The sequence below is a fragment of the Canis lupus genome, chromosome 13, assembly GCF_003254725.2.
Source record: "Canis lupus dingo isolate Sandy chromosome 13, ASM325472v2, whole genome shotgun sequence".
Lineage (NCBI taxonomy): Eukaryota > Metazoa > Chordata > Mammalia > Carnivora > Canidae > Canis > Canis lupus.
Window position 1 is genome coordinate 26,727,905 of NC_064255.1, and position 19,985 is coordinate 26,747,889.

A 19,985-nucleotide genomic window follows, 5' to 3' on the forward strand; every position below is an offset into this window, starting at 1 on the left:
GATTTCTGGGAAGTATGTTTAAACAGGAGTCATGCCAGGGCTGGAATGAGCAGTGCTTCTGTGTAGCCTGCGATGGAAGCTGTAATTAGGGATACTGGGATCTCGGAGGCTGTAGGCCAACTACGTGGTGTGTGTGTGCGTGTGTGCCTGTGTGTGCACGCAGGCACACGCGTGCTCGGTGGGAGGGGGGAGGTATACAGACGCATTCCTTTTTTTTTTTTTCTATTTGCTTCTTAACTTAGAATATGAAAATCAAAAACCACAAGAAACTTTGTTAGTTTTATGAAGTGTAATATCCCTCCCAAGTCTGCTTTTTTGTTCTTTCTTTCTTTCCCTTTCTTCTTCCTTTTCTTTCTTTCCCTTTATTCTTGCTTTTCTTCTTTTTCCCTTTCTTTCTTTTCCTTTCTTCCTTTTCCTTTCTTTCCCTTTCTTCTTTCTTTCCCTTTCTTCTTCCTTTTCTACCTTTCTTTCCCTTTCTTTTCTTCTTTCTTTCCCTTTCTTCTTCCTTTTCTTCCTTTCCCTTCTTTCCTTTCTTTTTCTTTCCTTTTCCTCTTTTTTTCTTTCTTCTTTCTCTCCCTTTCTTCTTTCCCTTCCTCCTTTTTTCCCTTTCTTCTTTCTTTCTTTCTTTCTTTCTTTCTTTCTTTCTTTCTTTTTTTCTATTGAAAACTTTTCTTGGGTAAACAATAACTAATAAAACACATAAGAATTACATCCTCATTTAAAAAAAAGGAATTACATCCCCCATAAAGCTTATAGGTAAAAGGCAGACTTTAAACCAATTTTTAAAATTGTTTCTTGATGACGTCTACTCTCTTACCTCCTTCTGTTTTCCCTATTCTTCACTGTTTTGAGGCTGAAGTAAAATACTGCCTGCTGAGATGGTGTAGTTGAAGAAGCATGAGCTACAGAATAAAAAGACTGATTGAAATTCCAGCTGAACCACTTACGACCTGTTGGACCTTCGGCAATTTACTTAACCCACAAGAAGCTTTTTTTCTTGATGTGAGCAGATGGCCATTCACATACGGATGCATCCCCCTTTCATTCTTCTTCATTTCCTCACTGATACTTTCTTAAATAAGCTACCCCAAATGTGTTGGTGATTTTGCATGAAGTCATCCCTCTTCTTGGCATACAGATACTCATTGTGTCCTAATGACTCCAGCTCATTTGCTGGATTTATTAAATTTTACTGAATAATAGCATACATAGAGAATAGTACACAACTCACAAATATACAGCTTAATGGATTTTCATGAACTAATCAAACTCACATAAATTAGCACCCACATCACAAAATTGAATATTATCAGCATCCCAGAAGCCCCTGTACTCTTGTCTGGTCACCACACCCAAAAATAACTACTATCTTTATTTCTAACACCAAGAACATCAAGAAGAAACACCATGGGAACTCTTGCTCAGTGTTTCTTTCTTTAAACTCCACGTTGATAAGATAAATCAAGGTTGTTAACTACAGTGTTACTCTTCATTCTCATTGTATAATATTCCACTGTGTAAATATATCACAATTTGTTTATCCATCCCTCTTGAAGAGGAATATTTGGATCGTCCCAGTCTGGATGATGATACATAGTACTGCTGTAAACATTCTTCTACATGATTGTTAACATACGCACACTTTTCTTTGGGACACCTAGGACTAGAATTACTGAGTCATTGCTCAATACTGTCAGTTTCCCCAAGTAGCTGCAACAGGGTGCACTCCCACCCACAGTATACAGAGTTCTTATTGTTCCACATGTTCACTAGCCCTTGTTCCCAGTAATTCTTACCATTGTTCCTATTGGTTAGTTCCTACTAACTAGTGTTGCCATTGTTCAACATGTTTTGATATGTTCTGTCTTTTGAATGATTTTGGTAAATGTACAGTGATATTGTGTTGTGATCTTAACTTTCATTTCCCTGATGACTAATGAAGATGAACAACCATCATAAGTTTATTGGTCATTTGGACACACTCTTTTTATGAAATTACTATTCAAGTTTTTGCCCATGTTTTGCTGTTGTCTTTTACTTGCTGACCCATAAAAGTTCCTAACATATTCTGTAGTGTCTTTGTTAACATATGTATTGCAAATTTCTCTCACCCTGTGGCTTGCCTTTCGTTTGAATCTTTTTGTTCACTTTTAAATACTGGTGTAGAAACAATGAAGCTGAATTATGCCTCCACAACTTCTTATCTGTGAGAACTCAGGTGAATTAATGAATGGCTCTGGATTTCAGTTTCCTATCTATAAAATGGGAATAATGACCCCTACCCAGCCTATATCATATTGTTGTTGGGAGGAACAATGAGATGCTATATGTGCAATAGCTTGAGAATTTATATGACATCCAGGTCAAGAACTATAACTATGCTTTATAACTATTACAGATAAATTATATTACTATCAGTGGCAATTAAGTTGTCACCAGAGAAAGAAGTAATTTACATGCTGGGGAGAACAAAATAGGTTTGGTATAAATCATCTATGAGGGTGATATCTTTGGTTCATATCTACAGGATAAAGAACTTTTAGTTATACATCCCACACAGGAAATAAATCTTGGAAGTCTCAAGTCATGCTCCCAGATGTGAGCAGCAGCACTCACATAATAAGGATTTTCAGAACCTGCCACTTAACATACCTTAATTATTTTCTCTAAGTTCCCTTGCTTTCCAAAGGATACATTCAATCAGGCAAAGGTGTCTTTCCTAAGAAAGCAGTACCATTACTTAGAAATCCTGGTCTATAACAGAATGTTTTCCATATATTTTATTTCCTTATACCAAAGAGCAGTTTACTTTTGTTGAGAACTTAGTGATTTAAAGCTTACAGGGTATATAAGAAATGTGGAAAAATAGAAAGTCAGACACTGACAAATTGAGAGCATCTCATCCTACCTACTAATTCTACACCTGGGGAAACATAGGTTTGTTTGTTTGTTTGTTTGTTTGTTTGTTTGTTTGTTTGTGGGGCACCCGGGTGGCTCAATGGTTGAGCATCTGCCTTTGGCTCAGGATCCTGAAGTCCTGGGATTGAGTCCCGCATCAGGCTCCCTGCAAAGAGTCTGCTTCTCCCTCTGCCTAATGTCTCTGCGTGTCTCTCATGAATATTTATTTATTTATTTATTTATTTATTTTAATTAATTTTATTTTATTTTATTTTTTGAAACTGAGGTTTAGATCTTTTTTTTTAAGATGTATGTATGTATGTATGTATGTATTTATTTATGATAGACAGAGAGAGAGAGAGGCAGAGACACAGGAGGAGGGAGAAGTAGGCTCCATGCCGGGAGCCTGACGTGGGACTCCCGGATCGCGCCTTGGGCCAAAGGCAGGCGCTAAACCACTGAGCCACCCAGGGATCACCTGAGCCACCCAGGGATCCCCGAAACCAAGGTTTAGAGAGATTAAGTTGCTTACCTAAGGATGTACTTGGAGTGAAAAACAAAAGCCTAGAATTTTACTTTATGAAGTGTGACTTCTGTAGGGCCGGGGCTTGTGTTTGTTCTGCTCATTGTCATGGCATGTGACATACCAAGCACGAGGCTTTCCAAACAGTTTCCTTGCCACTTCCCAAACATGCAAAACTCATTCCTATCCTCAAAGACAACTAACTAAATAGAAAAGGCTGAGCACTTAAAAGAATTATAGAATAACATAAACAAATGATTGATTGTTTAGGAAGTACACACAGCTGGGAAAACTTTTACAAATAATTAATTGTGGGATACTTCTCATATTCCTCAGAGAATCCTTCCAAAACCACCCACACCCTAAGACAAAGTTAATCTGTGTTCTCATAGGAACAAGTCCTTAATTCTATTGTAGCAGTATGTCCTGTATTACCTCATATTATAGGTAGTGATTCATGTATCTAAATCCACTAGACTGCTAAGATAGACCTTGGTACCCAGTAGATGATCCATACATAGTTGTTACACAAGTGACTCACTCAACCAACAAATAGTTGGTTTATTACTGTAGTATCTACTACTAGATGTACTAATAGTATATTACTCTAGTATCTCTATTTATAATCCAGTGCTATCATTAGTGATATTGAGATCATTGAAATTGTAGGTCAAGAACATTGTCTGGAGAAATGGGAAGATGCATACATATAGACATTTTTTTTCTATTTTTATTTATAAGTGATAGCATGAAAAAACATAGACTATAAGAGAGGCTGTTTGATAAAGTATAACAACTGTGTCAATTGTTTTCATTTCCTCTCTTTAATTAATTAATTAATCCATCCATCCATCCATTCATTTACTCATCCTTTTAACTAAAGGTTAAAGGTAAAGAGTGGCTATCAAGAGCAATTTTGTCCTTCAGATTTACCACCATCTGCAGACATTTTTGGTTTTCACAGCTTGAAGAGAGAAATTGCTATGGGCACCTGATGGGTAGAGGCCACAGATGTTGCCAAAAATAAAAAATGCACAAGACAGACCCCACAACAAAGAACTTATAGTCCAAAATGTTAGTAGTGCTAAGTTGAGAAACTCTGCTATCCATCTATTGTAGCTAAAATGTTGTCCATTAGTCTGTATAATGCAAGAGAAGCTTGAATTAATTTAATTAAGAGAAAGCATTAGTTTCATCCATGGGCAAGAAGTATGCAATTATGCAGCTCTCCTTCTCTAAACTTTGCAGCGAATGAACCAATCAGCCTTGTTCATCAGTGGAGAATCACTGGCCATTCCAATCTAACTGAGAGGTCATCTTAAAAATTTGAATCACCTAAATCATTCTGTAATTAATGACTATATGCCTTATAGTAGCCCACTACTGTACTATGTTAAAAGAGAAGGCAAAAGAGAAACAATTCACATTAAATCACTACTTTATTTCTCAAAACATCTTCCTATGTGACCTCACAACTTCCCTTTATGGTAAGGAGGATAGGAATTGCTGGCTCAATCTGACAAATGAAGCTACCAAGGCACAGATATACATATAGAGTCTCTATTCTCAAAGATTAAAGAGTTCTCTTGATAAAATAAAAATAAAATCTTTGCTTGATAAAACTGACAACAAGAAAGAATGATAGAACCCATTAAAATGGTAAGGTTTGTAGTTGCCTATCTGGAATGGAGAAGGAGGCAGGAGGATGTAGGACCAGCTCCTTATCTCTGTGCAGGCCACTATAACAAAGGACATAGATTAGTGGCTTATAAACAATGGATATATATTTCTTATAGTTCTGGAGGCTGGAGAATCTGAGGTCAAGGTGCTGACAGATTCTGGCACATTGGGTGTCTGGTGAGGATCTCCACTTCCTGGTTCCATCTTTTAACTGTATCTTAACACGACAGATAACTGAGAGGAAGCTCTCTGAGGTCTCTGTTATAAGGGTACCAGTCCAGTCCCTGAGGCTCCACTATTACAACGTCGTCCACCCCCTAATGCCATCTCATTGAGGGTTAGGATTTTAACACATGAATTTTGGGGAGACATAAAAAAAAACATAAAAAAAAATACAGTCTTTGATACTCTTTTCAGACACCTCTTTGGTAAGACCACTTATCACCATCAAGATCAAGAAAACTCAGCTAAACTGATAATCCTAAAAGGTTCTTTCTACCTGGGCAGAGTTCATGGACCCATTAAGATAAATGTGCCTCAGAGTAGTTGAACTAGTGCTGTCTGGGCTATCTTAGAAAATGTTATCATTTAAAATAGATACAAAAATAAAATAATGCATATTTTAGTAAAAAGCATTCTTATTTCTCATTCTTGGACGTTAGAGAAATAAGTCATGTTTTTAGTTTTAAGAATTTACTGAACAAACTCAGCTCTAGGAGGTTAGATGATTTGCCTGAGGTCTCATCGTTTCAGTGTCCTGATCACATGACTAGGTCTTTTTCCATTTTTCTATTATTACTTTTGTCCCGGAACTCTCTCCTCTTTTTAAGTCATCACCCCACCACCCTACACCTTAATTTTCTCCAGGACAAAAAAAAAAAAATGCTGTTAAATGGAAACACTAAACCCAGGGAAGTATGGCACCTCCAGGGATTTTTTTATGACTCACTAAAATAACTGGGTGCATCCTCTGGGAAACAGAGTCAGAGTGAAAAACGTGGGAAGATCTTTTCCTTCCTCTGAATTCATGGTACGACATTCTTTGACATTCTCAGATTCCCATGGGGAAATTAAAGCTCCTTGTCTCTCAAGTACGGAACTCTGAGCTGAAAGACATCTTTCTTGTTTCTGAGAAAATGGGATCACTAAAACCAAGAGACACAACCAACCCAAGACAATGTCTCCTATAAAGGAGGCCCACGGATTCCAGACCTGGCTGTGGTCAAGTGGACCAAACACACTGAGTTCCGATCATTGACTCTGCTACCCTGGATAGTCCTTATTTCACTGCTAACCATTTTTATCAGCCTCAACTAGAACTTGCTAGATGAGACACATAATTTCACGATAAATTTGTGTTTTGTGTTGAGTCACTTGTAATAACATATGTTCCCTAATGGGGTTTTGAGGAGATAGAATAATAACAAGTAGAACTATGCCAGTTGGTCCCAAGATCATCTCTGATACAGGAGCACAATTAAACTCTCCTAGTCTGGAAGACAGTGTGTTATCAGTAACACTATCATGCTTATGGAGAAGGGGAATTTATTAATTCATATAAAAATACAGTACAGGGGATCCCTGGGTGGCTGAGCAGTTTGGCGGCTGCCTTTGGCCCAGGGCGCGATCCTGGAGTCCCGGGATCGAGTCCCACTTTGGGCTCTCGGCATGGAGCCTGCTTCTCCCTCCTGTGTCTCTGCCTCTCTCTCTCTCTCTCTCTCTCTCTGTCTATCATAAATAAATAAATAAATCTTTAAAAAAAAATACAGTACAACTATAGTTGTCAGAGTTCTATAACACCCTAATAGTACTAGAGAAAGAATCAGGCACGATTTCACCCTTATGAGACAACTGACTATCCGATGCTATGACAGTTAGTGATTCAAGTACTTAATTTGTACCATGCTCCGTGCTATGCACAAGAAGGATAAAGAAGAACTGGAGAAGCTATCCTCAAAGAGAAACAGACACATTCCTTGATAATTGCATGGCACGGTGACAATACCACAGCCATTGTCTGCGCTGTATGCTGTGCTGGCATGAACATGGGAATGACCAATTCTGCATGGGGTCAAAAATCTTGGAAAGAAATCCAACAAATGTTTGTGGCTGTTGTGATGACCGGTAAACTCAGTCTTGGTCTTTTAAGATGGTCTTCCTAACCCGAACTCAGTGACCAGTGGTTGATTCAGTGACCACATGGACACACAGACTTCTTTAACTGCCAGCCCATTCTGGTACAAGATTGGTCTCACTGGGCACATTTCCTTTAGGGCTGATGGATTCAATTCTCTCCTCCCATTTCATCCACTGAGGTCAGGAAGCTAGTCCAGAATGTGACTAAATCAAACACTTAAGTCTTACAAAATTTTCACAAAGAGGAAAGATCATTCTATGCATGTGCTGAGCCAGATGTCAGGAGACAATCGTCTAAATGGAGACAATGACCCAAACTATTGCTACTCAGACTATGCTTCTTCCAGCACAGCTGAGCAAGAAAGAGCTCTCTGACATTTAGTCTTTTAACCCTAAATGAGCATTATGTCATTCAAATGATCAAGAATCAAGTAACATGATATGCCCTTAAACAGTAAATCTTTGGTCTCTGGCCTCTCAGGACTAGTCAGCTAATATTTTCCAATATTACAATGATCCATCAATAAATAGGACAGGTCTTAACATGAGGCACTGGGGAATCAATAACAAATGAGCCACGTCTTTATTGTACCATCCAGGGAAGAGACAGATACCAAAAGAGGCAATTAAAAATCTGATTCCAAGAAGTACCCAGAGGGGAGCTGGAGAAATGTTCAGACCCCACACCCTCAGGCCCAGGTCTGGGGGAGCATGAGGCTCATTGAGTTTTGTCACCTCTGGGCCACAAGGTCAGGGTGGGTGTCGGGACAGGGGCCCAAGAAAGCCCAACATAGGGCAGAAACCCCTCTGGGAGCCTCTCCCAAGACATGGATGACCCCAGTCTTTGAGAGCTCCAACAGCCTCTGCTGGCAGGTGTGGGCTGTGGACACCCCATCCGGATGCATCATCTAGTCACAGCAACTCAGACTGGAATGGGGGCAGCCTTCTCTTCCTGCTCGTACCCCAAGGCCACCTCAGCTTGGCTGTCTTCTCCCTGCTGTGCTGTTTTTGTCCTGTTAGCATTGCTGCCTTCTGCCTGGCCCAGGAGCATTTACCACCATCTGTCAAGCACCAAATTTGCTTGCTCATCACCCCGTTGCTCCTTGAACCTGGGACCTGGGTGTCACTCACTGCTGCATCTCTAGCACCTAACAGAGCCTGCACCCCAGACAAGACCTCATGTCAGGAGGGAAGAAAGGGTCTGGCATTCACCTCATCTCCACACTGGCACCTCAGCATCAGAGTACAACTCCTTGGTGGTAGACATCACTGGCTTCTGTTCCACATTGTCAAGCAAAAAGAACCAGGTGCTATGGCTGGGATACTTCCTACAGTAGCCACGGAGGTCAGGGTGGGCCCCAGACCAGCTGCCAGGGCAAAGTCAGGATGCCCTGTGTGCGCCCAGAACCAACTGTGACCGCGTCTCCCAACAGCACAGAGTGGGAGCTTCTTGTCTCTGGGTAGCACCCTTCTTCCTGTTTGCTCCTTCAACTTTTCCACACTGTCATAGCCAGTTTCCAGCAGTGAATTCTCTGTCTGAACTACCCTCCCCCACTCCCAAAAAAATTTGACTCCAGTGTGTTCATATAAGTTCAGAAAGAGGACACACCACAGGTGGAGGGAAGACTTTCCAAAGAGAGCAGCTAACCTTAGTCTTGGAATAAAATGTAGGGGAGATCTAGGTGTAAAGGGACCATTCTTGGGAGTAGTGAAAACAAAGGCCTACAGAGGGGAAAAAAGAAGTTCAGAATAGAGGGAGTGGAGCAGGGAAGACAGGAAAGCTTCAGAGTGGAGAGGGATAATGCTAGTAATGCCAATCAGGTTACACAAGCTCAGATTTATGCTGAAGGTAGCAGACTCTGCAGGTTTTTAAGAGAACAATAAATTGTGTGTGTGTGTGCTTAAAGAGTACCCCAAAAGCTGCTTCGGGAATGGGGGACAGAGAGTCAAGATTGAAGGTAGAAACCAACCAAAAGGCTGCTTCGTGGTCCATGCAGGAAGTGTTAAGAGTCCTGAAATGTTAAAGAATGGCAGAGAGACATTAGTTTCTCTGAAACTACAAGAATTGGACACACTTAGTATCATGAAGATTCTCCAAGCACTTGGAAAGAATGGGAAGCTGATTGGTTGATGGAGCTGAGGAAAAGCATGCATGACAGCAAGGTTCGGAGCTTGGAAGGTTCTGGCCCAGTTTATTAAGAATGGGAATACCCCTAAGCAGTACAGTAACTGTACTGGGGAGACCACTTGGAGAAGCCCTGAGGCCACGTGCACGGGGACCCAGCCCGAGCGCAGGCTCCCAGCTCTCAACCAGAGCAGCACAGACGTGAGTGAAGCTGCCTGGAGCCCTGCGGACTAGCCCAGATGTCACCTGAATACCATCAGCGGCCTGATCCACGTGGAGAACCACTTCCCCCTAACCGAGTGTGCCATGGCCCTGATCAGCAATCAGGACATAAAATGCCATTTTGAGTCAAAATAATAATAATAAAGGGAAGAACAATACTTCATTTTTAAGTTTTTGGTTTTTTTCTCCTATTCTTTTTTTTTTAATATTTTATTTATTTATTCATGAGAGACACAGAGAGAGAGAGAGAGAGAGAGAGAGAGAGAGGCAGGCAGAGGGAGAAGCAGGCTCCATGCAGGGAACCCAACATGGGACTCAATCCCGGGTCTCCAGGATTAGGCCCTGAGCTGAAGGCAGGCGCTAAACCACAGAGCCACCCGGGCTACCCTTTTCCCCCTATTCTTAAGTACCCTATTAAATAAGTGACAATTTGTGGCTTTCTAGAACCAGAGTTCTGGACCTAAGTTAATTTTTTACCTTATCTAAAGTCACCTGATTTAATATGTCCCTTAAATTTGTACAAGGGAGGGAGTCAGACATTAAAGGTCTCATAGTGTATGACTCTTTATATGAAATATCCGGAATAGGTAAATCCAAAGAAACAGAATGCAAATGGCTGGTTACCAGGAGCTCAGGGGAGGAAAGGATGGGGAGCCACTGCTTAGTATAGGCTCTAGAGTTTTATGTTGGAGGATGACAATATTTTGTACCTACACAGAGATGGTGGTGGCACAACAATGTAAATGTACTAAGTACACAAAATTGTTCACCTTAAAATAGTTAATTTTACGTTAAATGAATTTCATCTCAATAAAATTTTTAAAAAGCGTATGGGGTGTGGTGGTGGTGGTGGACGGATCACCACAGGGAGAGCTCCGGCTTCAGCTTGGTTCAGATTCCCATTTAGAGATGGAGGATATTTGATTTCTGGTCTCCCTCAACCGTTTCAAGAGATACTCACTACCTTTTGGGTAACATCATGTTGGGCCTGACAACATCAATGCCACAATCAGAGAAATAGCTGAACTTTCAGAATAAAGCAAGTAGCATCATCCCTTCTAACCCTCGGTCTGCATGTTCTGGAACCTCTGACACTGCCATGCTTTCGCAGGGGAGGGGCGGCCAATGGATGTGTTGATGTCCTTGTCTGCCTTCAAGTTTCACTTTTTTATGCTCTTACAGCCAGCCTTTCTGTGGGCTCCCAGGCCATTTCGCCAAAGCAGTTGAGGGTACCACCTTACAGCCCCCCTCCTGCGGTAACCTGCCACGGTGTCTCTCCGAGGACATGCTGCGTTTACGGGGTATACATTTCAAAGATTGGCTAATTGCTCCACAGGCTGCAAAAAGTGCACTCTCAAATCATAAAAGGGAAACGCTCCGGCTTTTCCCAGGCCACAAAGCATGACCAAGTTGATTAGGACTCATAATTCACACTCCCGATACCTGAGCTTGATCCTCCGCAAAACAGCTGCCCTATAAAAGCTGAGACAGAGCATGTATATCACACTGCTCAGGCTGCCGCAGTCACAGCTCTGCTTCCACAATAAACGGCCTCTGCTATGGCTGGGCCAGGCCTGCCCTGGAAATGAAACAATAAGAGTGGAAAAACGCCTTTATTTATTGAGTTCACCTACCCTTAACATCAAATCAACACCCAGCCTCCACAGCTCACAGAACCAAAGAGCTTAAGATGGAAAAGATCACAGTGGGCAAGGGATCCTTTCCCCCCAGGAGCCAGCACTGGACTTTACACCACAGGACACCCATCAGTGTCCCGAGCTCCAGTATCTGGAGTGACGGAGCAATCGGTGCTCCACGGTGATGGTGACACTCCCCCACGTGAGGGCTGATCGTGCTCAGAAGGACCATGAGAGTTCCTGTGTCTTGAAACAGGAAACTAATAAGTGGAATGTAAGGGAAAGCAACCATCATGATAAAAGTTACACAAAGAAACTTTTTTATGGCCATTCATGTCAAAATGAGAGATGCAGTGTGAAAGAACATGTTTCCTAATGGGAGAAAAGTCACATTTGATGGCAAAACCAGGTGGTTGAATGCTGTTCTGGAGAAGATAAAGCCCATGCTGGATCCTATGTGCTGTGACAGGTCTTTCTCTTTCTGACAAGAGGCTCTAAATTGATGCTACATCTTGCAGGGTTGGGTACACATGCTTCGGAATCACCCCTGAAGTGGCTTTGAATCATAGCTCCGCCTCCTCATTCATTCAGTCATCCAACAAATAATTCCAAGTAGCCATTCTATGCTTGAATTTAACAGAGTGGGCAAAATAGGGTCCTCCTCTTGAGCTCATCACCATGGAGTTATTGAGCAAGAAACCTGGCATTATAAAAAGCTGAGCAGTGCTGGATCACAAAAGGGAAAATGAAATGAGGGGACAGGTCGGAATTCCTAGACTAAGTGGCATTTAAACTGAGGCCTGGCGGCCAAGTAAATTGACAAATTGAAATACTATGTGCGTGTATAAGGGGATTAGAAAGAGTATATTTAAAGACCCAGAATATAGAGAACACTGGGGGAATCAGAGAAAAAAAGAAATGGACCTAGAGAGGTAGCATTATGAGAAGGAGTCTTTATAGGAAGAAGGCAAAGGGAAGAGACTTAAAAATTTTATATAGCAGGGATGCCTGGGTGGCTCAGCGGTTGGGCACCTCCCTTCAGCTCAGGTTGTGATCCCGGGATCTGGGATCGAGTCCTGCATTGGGCTTCCCGTGGGGAGCCTGCTTCTTCCTCTGCCTGTGTCTCTGCCTCTCTCTCCCAGTCTGTGTCTCTCATGAATAAATAAATAAATCCTTTTAAAAATTTTATATAGCAAAGTGACAAAGGAACAAAATTCTAGGAAAATGTTACCAATCAGGTAACTTTGGACCAGACTCAATCCCTCTGAGACTCAGGGGGTTTTTTAATATATATTTTATTTATTTATTCATGAGAAACACAGAGAGAGAGAGAGGGGCAGAGACACAGACAGAGGGAGAAGCAGGCTCCATGCAGGGAGCCTGACGTGGGACTCGATCCTGGGTCTCCAGGATCAGGCCCTGGGCCAAAGGCAGCGCTAAACTTCTGGGCCACCGGTCTGCCCTGAGACTCAGTTTTTAATTGGATAACACTACTTAACTTGCTATACAACTTAAATAATACAATGTATACAATATGCTTAGTGCCTAAAACCTAGTAACTAATTACTCAGCAGTAATCACAACAAAATATTCATCAGCTCAAATTTGATATAACTTTTGACCTTCCTTTCCTATACAGGTTGCAATGTTTTATGAAACGTTTCCTACAAATACAGGCACAAACTAGTTGATTCATTATTTCAGCAAGTGGGAGTCTGAGAAGTTCATTTGTTCAATCAATTAATCAACGTACATTTACTGAGCATCTTTTCTGTGCCTGCCACTGAGGCTGCAATGAGGAAAGTACTGATCGAGTGGTGATTTGGTTAGAAGAAATACTTGTTCAAGTCAAATATTGAGCAAATCACTGTGGTTTAGTGTGGTTTGGGGTTTGTGGCAGAGACTACCAGTTGCCACCGAGTATCCATTCCATCCTTTTTCTTTATAAAAAAAATTCTTATTTTTAGTGCTGACACTGTTCTGTTTAATGATCTGGGTATTGTTTACATAGATGGACTCAGTTTGAGAACACTCATCATGGTGTATACTTATATATAACCAACAATGAAAGTTAAAATTTAAAAACCTTCAATTTGTGTCTGGGCGTATTTTTGCCTGGCTAAAAAATATTGTTTCTAGGACTCCCTTGCAGCTAAGGGATGTAACATGACTGAGTTCTGCCCAATGATGTATAAACACAGATGCTGAGTGGTACTGCCAGTAAGTCTTTTAAAAAGGAATATGGCATGGTCTTTCCCAGTTCTCTCCTTGATCTTGCCCTAGAAACACACATGATGTGTAGGCTGTCTTGGATCATGAGAACAAGAGCCACATCCTAAGGATATTTGAGAGGTTAGCTGGAAGCTCTGTCCCTGCCTAACAGCTTGTCATGAACCACTCTTTACCTCTAGATTTAGCTTACATGAGAAAAAGGGAAGGGAGAAATGATCTTGTTTAAAACACTGTTGTGTTGGATTTTTCTATTAATTCAGCTGAAGTTAATTTTAACTAATACAACGTTCAAGGTGGAATTCTGTTCAGTCCTTGCTTTCATATCAGGAACACCCAAATGATATAACAAATAACAAGTTGCCTAAAAAAAAAAAAAAGCAATAATAATAGCAAAACATTGAACCTTAGAGGTCTGGCTTCACTTTTTACTGCTGAATTGCAACCCCACATTCTTGTATGTGATACGGAGATTTAAAATCTACTATGTTTTCTCTGTTAGAGTTCTTTTCTGGCAACAACTCAGTCTAAATCTGGTTAACTTAAACAAAAAGGGAATTTATTGGAATGTTGTCAAAGATCTCCCACAGTAAATTGATAGGCTAGTGTCCAGGCTTAGAAATAAGGCAAAAATCAGAACGAAAACTCAGAATGGGATCAAGGCAACAAGAACATTCTATCATCTCATCATAGTGCCACACCTGGAATGAAGGATTTCAGCCATTTCTTCTTGGTGGGAGTCACTCAACACAACATGCCAAGTTGTGGGAGAAAGTCTGATTGACTAAGTGTAGATCACAAGCCCTTTGGCTTCTTTGAAACAGTGAAAGAAAAAGTCTGGAGGAAAGAGAATGCACCAACCTCCAGGGGCCTCTAGTTCTCTATTAGGAGGGCAATGGACATTGATTTATAGTCCCATTGAGAATGTACAAAACAGAGGCTAGTTAGGTCCCTCAAATTAATGGATGCTGGACAGTCATAAATCAACAAACGTCCACCCTTTCTACCTCACAAGGTTGTTGAGACTGGAATAAATTAGGGACAAATGCTCTGAAAAGTGAAACCCACTACACAAATACTCCATGCTATCTTGTTAAAATAGTTGTTATTAATATCAGAACTTATGAAAAGATAACTTTAAAAGCATAGTCATTTGAAATTTTGCAGATTTCCTTCCTTTACTGAAGAAATTATTTCATTAGTATTGGGCACTAAATTAGTAGAATATCTCAAATTAATAAGAGAGAAAGTGTGTAGATAATATTAACATTAGTAAGTAAAAAATAAGTCTCCTTTTTACATAGGTTTGGAAGGTCACATCTCATATTAGATGGGTTTAAAATAAGAGCATGGATAATGGGTAAATGCACATATATAGACAGGATTCATCATCTAGAATGGGATTCTTAGCTGTGGTCTGGGTGCATGAACAGCTTCAGAGGCTTATGAAACCCTGAAATTGCATATAAACATTTAGTTTGTTACATATAAAAGTATAGGATATGGGAATACCTTTTATCATTTGTTAAAAGGTACATGACCACCCCCCAAAAAACAATAAGAATCTTTTTTTTTAAAGATGTTATTTATTTATTCATAGAGAGAGAGAAAGAGAGAGAGAAGCAGAGACACAGGCAGAGGGAAAAGCAGGCTCCCTGTGGGGAGCCTGATATGGGACTTGATCTTAGGATCATGACCTGAGCCAAAGATAGATGCTCAACCACTGAGCCACACAGGTGGCTTGAGCAAGAATCATTATTTTTAATGCTATGTGTTATCCCAATCTATGGAATCAGAAATATCTAGGTTCAAATTCTGGATACCCATCCACTGTGTCAAGAATTCATAAACCACTTCCCATTCTTTGGGAACTTAGGGTTGCACCCAAGAGATAAGAGTAAGTATATTAATTAAAATATCTTGAGCTACAAATAACAGAAAAATCAAATGGAGGTTCACTTACATGATACGGAAATAATTCACAGAACAGAAGCCCAGAGATAAAGCAGGTTGCAAAGATGGCATGATACCATCCATGGCTTTAGCTGCATTCCTCTATGGGCCTCTTGGTTTGGCTTCCCCTATGTGCAAACTTCTTCAGGCTACCATTAACTGTGATTGCAGAAGGGCTGTGCATGCTCCAAACTGAGTGGACACAGTAATACCCATACAAGTAGGTATCATTCCTAGCCCACCTTCCTCCTCAGAGTACTCTGCACAATTAAGTAGTCAATAAACATCTCCTAGATGACAGTGACCAGACAAGTGAATGAAATATTTAAATAATAACACAGGACACGATGATTAAATGAGCACTTTAGACACTGTAAACAATAGATCAAAGAAAGAAATTATAAATTGAAAAACCTACCCAAATTCAAAAAGTTGCTAACGAATACCCTGCTTCAAACAGATAGAGGAGGACAGAAATAGCATTCCAGACACACAGTTGGCACTTTGTTTAAAGAGAGTGAATTCATAAATGAAAAAAAAAAGATACTTGATTTCAGGGGAACTTTCCATCCATTCCAAGTGGTTTCATATTTTAAGTTGCAACACCATGAAGTTATTAGGACACTGGAAGTTTCCATGGAACCTTGCATCCTACAGAATCTCAAGTTACTTCATGCAATAATGAACATGAGCACCTTAAAATAGTAGGATTAATATATATGATGAGACTGAGGTTTATATTTTTTACACAATAAAAACTCATTATATTTTTGATTCTCCACTATTTTTGTATCTCCTTTACACATTCGTTAAAAACTTTCCATATGTCAGGGATCTGTGCTAGGTACTTTCAGATGATTTTTTTTTTACCTTTCATAATAAAGTTAGTATTATTATCTTGACTTGTACAATGTACAGAAATGGAAAACGCAGTGAGGGTAAGTGCCCTGGCTAAAATAGCCAGCTAATACAGGTCAGAGCAGGAATTACAGGTCTGAGTGAGTTAGTTTTAAGTGTTTACATTCTGTCTAAAAGCCAAGCTACTTTTAAATATACTAAACATAACAATTTAAGGTGAAACATAGGTTTGGAAGGTCACATCTCATATTAGATGGGTTTAAAATAAGAGCATGAAACAAATGATACAGTGACTAAAAATTACTTCAGGCTAATTAATTATGCAGGTAGGTCCACTTGCTATTCTTATTATCTTTCTTGTAGTCAGATTCTGGATAATATACAAATGCAAAAGCAATATAATTAGTTTCTTCGAGACTACTGAAACTTTAGACCTTCCCCTCTTAATTGAAACAATGTGGTATACCAGGAAGCACTTATGGTGCCAGGAGGAACTCAAGTCCAAACTTGGATTTTGAACAAATCATATAATTTTTTTTGAGTCAGTGTTTTCATATCTGTAAAACAGAGGTTTTAATCACCACTGTTGAGAATTGTTGTGCAATAAAGTGAGATGGGACTAAAGTGTGTTTTATGGACACGTAGATGCATAGAATGATTTCCCCTGCCTTTACTCAACTAGACCTATCTTTCCAATATTCCAAGTTCTAGAGAAAACAAATATGAAAGCTGATCTTGCCGGGCTTATGACTACTAGTTAATCCTATTGAAGATCCAGGTTACTAATTTAGATACTGCTCTGATGGGATATTCTGGAAATGACAGAAGTAACAATATTGTAGCGGTGGTTCATTTTACAAAACACCTACTGAGGCTTGTCCCTTAGCCTGTGTTTTGGGCTTCCAAGTTTTTAACTACTAAGTGGGAGTCATTTTTGTTTCCAATGAGTAAAAACTGAATTCCAATGGACTCAAAAGATACAGGAAATTTTAAGTCCATTGGACTTAAAAGATAATCAGAAGTCCAGAAATAAGGCACTTGATCATGGCGTTGACCTGCCTTTGGATGAAGCTGAACCCATAGAAGTGGAAGAAGAGTATTCACATGCCTGGAGAAGTTCTAAGGTTCATATTCAAACTTCACACCTTCCAGAAGAAGAAATTAGTCTTTCAGTAGCTGAATGAGAATAATAAGCTAGATTATTTCCCAGATGCCATTACAAATCCTCATCTTTCATCTAACTGGCTTTAATTGAGTCATGTATGCTCAACTGGGATCCAAATCCTGTGCATGATAATCCCCAGAGCTTTGGTCTGTATTATCTACACCAATCAGTCTGCAAAGTAGAGGGAATTACTCTGAATGGCTTAGACCAATCAGAACTTCCCCATGGAGCCTGGGTGGGTTTAACTTCTCCAATGGTAAATGGACAAATTGAGAGATGTACAGATCTGAGTATCATTAAGAAAGGGGAAAAGGAAAATACTGAATATACAACACAAATATTCCACTTCAGTAGTGAGTTCCTAGAGTAGATATACGGATATAGATCTAGATACAGACATGGGTGTGCTTATAGATATGCACATACGTAAAATATTTTATCTAATTACAAAAATGTATGCAAGGTTAAGGTTGGTAACTACAAAAAAAAATCAATGAATTGGCCTATAATCCTATCATTTAGACATAAATATGCTTATTATTTTGGTGTATATACTATACAGTTATTTTTTACATACAATCTTAGTGCATGTAGCACATATTTTTTTAAATTGAAATCACATCATCCATTTCATCTCCATCCTGCTTTTCTCATTTATCAATATATGATGAGCATTTTCATACGCCTGGAATGTAGATCCTTGGTATAGATCCTTATTTTTATTGTTACTCTAAAGCTAAGGTTCAATAGCTATGCAATAGTTAATACTATGGATATATTATACTCTGTTTAAGCACTGCCTTATTGTTATACTTTTAATCATTTATTTCTCCCTTTTAAAACTATTCTTCAATTAACACTGTTTATTAACTGAACTCTCACCTACAGTTTGAAATTCTCAAATCAGATTAACTGAAGCTAAAATTATGAGTTAGCCACTTAGTACCTACCTGACCATGTGTGAGCTGTTTACTTTTGTGACCTCACTGTCCTGAAACAGTAGCAGTACTTTCAACATAGACTTGTGGTGGTGTTTAAATGAGGCAATATATGTAATGAGTTTGAAACACAGAAGGAACTCCATAGTTACCATCATCAACATCATCAACCTATACAAGAAGAAATAGATTGCCTTTTAAGCCAATCTCATTTTTACGAGGTTGCTAGAAGAACAGACTTATATAACTCAGCTTCCTCGAACCAGGTTTGTCTTTTTTTGTTTAAGCTGATCTTCATGTGAATAAATAACTGTGTAACTTACAAAGTGTCATATTTGCAAAGTCAAACTATTGACAATGTCACCCTCTAAAGATTACCTGCCTTTTAAAACATTATAGACCTATTTGTAGAAAAATAATGGTGAGATTATTGGATTTTTTATTATAGCGATAGAAAGCAGTATTATTTCTGAAATTCGACATTCACTGGCCTCAAGAACTAAAAGGGACACCCAGAAATTGACAAGTTCTGTGCCCATCTTTTATATATGGAGGCAACAGAACAAAGGTACCTGATGGTAGACAAGCCAAGTGGGTCTGAGTCCTGAGGAGTGTTTCTTAGTGGTTTCTACAAAGGATGAAGATCACACACTGAAAGGATTCAATAGCCCGAAAATTCCAAATAAGTAGAAAAACATTCAAAATTCTTGCTCAGAGTCATTCTAAAAGGAAAATCATGTCCCTAGGGTTTCTAAGTCTTGCCATTGTTGATCTTGGGAGCCAGGTATGAAATTGTCCTATACATTGTGGAATGTTCAGCAGCATCCCTGGCCACTAAATTTAGCAACTCTTCCCCATTTGAGAAAGTCAAAATTGTTCCAGATAGAGCCAAATTTCTGCTGGGAGATAAAATTAACCCTGGTTGAAAACCACTAACCTAGGCTGAAATAAATACACACTGGTGAATCTCTTCCTCATTTCCCCTCTATTGGAAGATACTATAAAGTAGTGGCAATGTTGTAAGAAATGTTGTCTACCAAGGGCACCTGGATTGCACAGTTAGTTAAGCCCCTAACTCATAGTTTTGGCTCAGGTGGTGATCTCAGGGTTATGAGACTAAGCCCCACATCAGGCTCCATGCTCAGCACAGAGTCTGCTTGAGTTTGTCTCCCGCTCTCCCTCTGCCCCTTCCCCACCACACTCGAGCTCTCTCTCTCTGTCAAATAAATAAATAAATCTTTAAAAAAAAAGGTAAAGAAATATTGTCTACCCATCTCACCCTGGCTAAGTGAATTAGAGAAGGAAGCCATCTAAATCAAGACAGATATTTCTACTCATTAAATCATTGGAAATTTCCTGATAGGAAGCCAATACTGCCAATAAGATGTCCTCCATTCTGACGCCAGTCCACTTCAAAGAACTCTTCATTCTCTATATCCCTTCACATATAAGATCTACTACACCTTACCCATCCTATTTAACATAAACTCCACTGAACGAATGCTCTAAGCCCAAGGCCAGGGGAGGAAATGAAATCAGGAGAGACACCAAGTGGGTAAGAGGGACTTTATAACCAAGCAGATGGGCAGTACAGATGAGAGAGTCCAAAAGGGCAAAAATG

General features: G+C 39.8%; 1 long non-coding RNA gene across 21 annotated transcripts in view; it reads right to left on the reverse strand.

Annotated features, from left to right (window-relative positions):
* LOC112662299 (uncharacterized) overlaps positions 1-19,985 on the reverse strand; it is a 296,118-nt gene that overhangs the window by 119,060 nt on the left and 157,073 nt on the right. For 3 of the 21 annotated variants that reach the window (XR_007401574.1, XR_003138383.3, XR_007401569.1), the window contains exon 6: positions 18,377-18,535. The exons of the other annotated variants lie outside the window; for them this stretch is intronic. This is a non-coding gene — a long non-coding RNA (uncharacterized LOC112662299). The remainder of the gene's footprint in view (positions 1-18,376; positions 18,536-19,985) is intronic. 21 annotated transcript variants of the gene reach the window in all.